The sequence below is a fragment of the Primulina tabacum genome, chromosome 7 (assembly GCF_025594145.1).
Source record: "Primulina tabacum isolate GXHZ01 chromosome 7, ASM2559414v2, whole genome shotgun sequence".
NCBI classification, from domain to species: Eukaryota; Viridiplantae; Streptophyta; class Magnoliopsida; order Lamiales; family Gesneriaceae; genus Primulina; species Primulina tabacum.
Genome location: NC_134556.1, coordinates 7,445,659 through 7,450,144, shown reverse-complemented (window position 1 = coordinate 7,450,144; position 4,486 = coordinate 7,445,659). Strand labels below are relative to the sequence as shown.

At 36.4% G+C, this 4,486-nt stretch overlaps 1 long non-coding RNA gene across 1 annotated transcript; it reads left to right on the top strand.

Moving 5' to 3' along the window:
* The first annotated feature begins 385 nt into the window (after positions 1-385).
* Positions 386-1,681, top strand: LOC142551091 (uncharacterized). The gene is made up of 3 exons (XR_012821479.1): positions 386-812; positions 917-948; positions 1,404-1,681. It is a non-coding gene; the product is annotated as an uncharacterized LOC142551091 (long non-coding RNA).
* Positions 1,682-4,486: the final 2,805 nt, after the last annotated feature.

Here is a 4,486-nt window from a genome sequence, read left to right as displayed (position 1 = left end):
TAAGTCTTAATTCTCCCGGGTCAAACGAAAAATCTCCTCTTCAAAAAGAGCTCAGTCAGTCACTCTGTCGGCTCTGACCCTATCTAGATCCTCAGCAATCTGAAGGGTGACATGGTCAGGATAATGGGCTAAACGCTAAGGTCCAGGGGTGAAATTCAGGGTCGGGGAATCTGTACAAACATAGATAGTGTCTAAATGACCTCCCTGGCTACTGGTAGAGTCAGACATCCTGTGATAAATAAATAAAATTATGGAAACAATTATTAGTGATGAGCAGATATTAGAAAAATTATAATTAATTGTATTTTACATTTCTAGGTAACCTATCCTAGCATGTTTGGCTCTGATACCACCTCTGTGACACCTCAACTCAGGACTTATGTAATGACCCGAATCCTTGTGTTGAATGAAGTATTAATTAAGAGATAATTAATGAGTTGTTAATTAAGTATTATTAAGGAATTGATAAATCGGAATCAAGCTGTTGGGACCTACCGAATTTAAAAAGGGATAACCCAATCTACTTCAGATTACATTATCTCGAGAAATCCAACTAGAAAAATGAGATGCTGACAAGTGGCAGATAAGATTGATTCGGATTTTCTGAAATAGTGCGAATGAAGCCTATAAATGGAAGCCGGTTCTTTTGTTTCCTTCACCGCATTCTTCAGAGAGAGTTCTAGTTGTATCTTAGGTTTTCTAGCCAGTTTCTAGGGCACTTTGGTGTTGGGAAGTTTCGGAGCTAGTGTCGACTCGAGGAGGGTCGGTGAACTGAGATCGAGACATCATCAGCGGGCTGACGACAGATGCAGGTATAATGCTAAATCCTTAGATAGTGATTTAAGGATCATTAGGGAGAACTTGTAGAATGTTTGATCTGGTTTGATAGTAATTTCATTATGTTGGTATTATCTAGGTTCAGAGCTTTCTGTCAGATTGCTTTAGTGAGTTACGTGATGTACTGACTGAGATATCCAAGCGTAGTATACACACTTATATACTGCATATTTATCTATTGCATGATACATGTTTTACTGCTATGTCATATTATGCATGACATATCATGTTGAGCCTAATATCTTTTGAGATATACCTCGTTTTTTGGGGCCGCTCAGCCCTATTCTGTATTGTGGACGATGGGGCATCGAGAGCTACATTGTCCGACTGGACCCACGGGCTCTGATGACCTGGACATTGTAGGTACACGTCTTGATGATGAGTGTGGGAGCCAAAACATGCCTAGGGCATATCAGATACTACACACTCAGGCGTCTTTAGACTGAGCATGAGATTCTTGACTTGATCCTTGATATCCGAGCATATTGCATTTCGCATGCATCATATCAGGGCGATTGTCGATCACGTCCTTGTTTTCATCTTGGGCACCCCATTCCACGGGACAGGTCTTAGGTTGGACGGTTCGGACGACCAGGGCAGTGGCTAGAGCAGTTGGGTTTTCGGTGGTGATCCAGTGGAGGTTTTCTGTGGTTTATCGTTTTCTCGTTCAGAATTATGTTTTCGTTATGGTTGTATTAATGTTTAAGACTGATGTTATTGTTCTGTTTTTGTTTGGGTTGTAAGATGATTAAGTATTTGGTTTCCGCAGTTTAATTGTTGTTATTAAGCTTTAATGTCGTATGTTTATTAGTCTGTTTAGTAGTGGCTCGGGTAAGGGCGCTACAACTTAGCCCTCGAGAAATGCCACCTTACCTAAGTATATCTCGTGGGGAAATAGTCGTTTGAATTATTTTAGACAGTAAAAAAAATCTACTAAACTTTATTAGCGGAAGCGAAACGAACAAAGCACCAGTAAATTTCGATGGAGTTATTACAAGACCAAACTAAAACATAAAAAAAAAAAAGATTTATTATAAATATTTCAGACAACCACTGCTAGATCATTCACCAACATTTCCTTCTTTATCCAATTCCGGTATACCTGCCTCTAGAAATTACAATAGATAAAGAAAATAGATAGGTTAAGTCTTTAAGGACTCGGTGAGAATTAAATAATAATCAATATGATGTTAAATTTAACAGAATGATATAATAAACAATAGAGCGAGTATCCGACTATATGAATGCACAAGATAGAAAATATGATTAGCAAGAATATCGAGCCAAGTGAACTAATATACCCGGACCAAAGTCACGTTGTTCAATGGACTCAATTTCCAGACCAAAGTCCATTGTCCAGGGCTCCGTTTTGGTCAATCATTCGTTCATTCATTCATTGATTAACCAAGACCTTATTTGGTGAAAGTTCGATAAGAATCACTTAGTGTGATGCTATTATAATTAGAACTTTTCAGTGAAGCATTCCATCATTATGTAACAACAACAATGAGTAAATTAAGTAGAATAAATTTGACTATGATGCGATCAAGATGATAGATTCGATCGGTAAGAAGAATATAGACATGATTGATGATTTATTATGATAGAAGGAGTGGTCATCGAAGTGATGCATCAACGAAATTAAGAGATACAATAATTATGCACAAGCACAAGAAATCAATAAAACATGACAAATATCATTTAATAAAATATCATACCATAATTTCCAGGCCAACTGCCAAATATAGGAAGAACAGTAAAAGTAATTTCCTCACCTTAGTAACTTACTATAGATGAGTGTGAGAATCCAAATTTCAAGCTAATCCTATTGACCAATGTGATTAACATTAGTATAGTATAATACTTCCTAATTCATTTTTAATATAGACTATCCTCAAAATTAGCTCATAACTTTATACTTTATTTGGTGACATAAAATACTAGAGTAATAAGCATATAGAAAATCTTTGGACTCGTCTTATGTCTTAATAAGAGTATGTAATTTCAATGTTCATAATAATTTACAAAATATTATACCAAAAATAACATCATAATTTTTATTTATTTATTTACTTCATATTTTATTTATATAAATACGAATATATTACTCATAAACATATAAAAAAAATAGTTTGTAAGTCCAAAAATTATAAACTTCAAAGCTACTTCTAGTGATATATTTTTAAAGTATTGAAGACTAGAAACAGGTATAAAAAGATTCAAATGATTAATTGTTCTGATGGAACCTTTTCTTCTACCATACATAGATCGGCCGTAGATAGACGAACAAACCATTATTTTTTTCTATTCCTTCTATTTTATTTTTATTATCAAATCAAATGACTGCACTAAATACACCGTCATTGCTTCTTCTCGGGAAAAGAAGTTAACGACTCCTCCTGTAATGCCCAATATTTGACTACTGTAATCAGACGGTGATTAATTGACAAAATTGAGGTAATAAGAACTTAAATGAAGAAGCCGGACATTGGTGTACAACAAGCCAAGACTTTGGGGAGAACTTCTGGCGCCCGAGCGGTAGAAAAGAATCGCCCGAGCGCCAGTGTCCCACAAGAGTAGGATTGGGACAGAACATGTGGCGCCCGAGCGGTAGAAAGTTACCGCCCGAGCGCCAATGATACATCGTGAAGGCAGAACACCTCGCGCCCGGGCGGTATGTTATAACCGCCCGAGCGCCGAGCAAGCGCCCGGGCGGAAATTTATTACCGCCCGAGCGCCGAGCAAAAATGGAGGAAAAGTTGACACGTTGATTTACATGCAACAAATAATATATATATATGAATTACACGTAATTTTCTCAGAAAATTCAGAAAAGGGTCGAAGCTTTGGAGAGAAAAATCCTTACGCCTTTTAGATTTGTGATTCTGAGAAATCCGTCCGTCAGATTTGTAATCCGACTTCGGTACTGAGTTTCTATCAACGCAGGCAACAACTGAACGTAAGTTTTGCTACGTTTTGATATGTTTTGAAATTATACTATTGTCAAAACTGAATAGGAGTCATATATGATGTTCTTGACATAGTAGACATCGTATAAGTGAAGTCAGACTGAAGAACAGACTGTGTATGTAATTCTTATGATTTTCGGAATCAATTTGACGAAGATTTCAAATCAGATTTGTATTATCGTTTAGAGTATGAGTTGTATCGATATTGATTATGAATTATGGTATTATATCTGTGATGTTTGAACTGACGGGGTTATCGTGACTGTATTGTTATGCGTTCGAAACATCCGTAAATTGGTATTGATCAGATTCGGTATTGGTTGAGATTGTATTGGTATACCGTATGTCGATTGACATTGATCAGAGTATTTTGATTTGAGTATTGATCAGAACAGGTTCCGAATTGAGTTATATGTATTGATATTGTATCTGTTTGGTATTGTTATTACCAGATTGGGAATGGACAGAGTTGGACTCGGGACTACTTCTTCTTCTTTTGAGCGAGAAGATAAAGGTATAAATTAATGTTGAGTTGGGATTGCACAACTCGAGTGAGGTTTGGCTCGAGTTTCCCTAAATCACATACTTTATTTTATCGCATAGATATTTGCAATAAATGAATTGAGATGCTTGTTTTCTTGATTGATAGATAGCAGGTATTAGACGAGTAATCTTGTGAC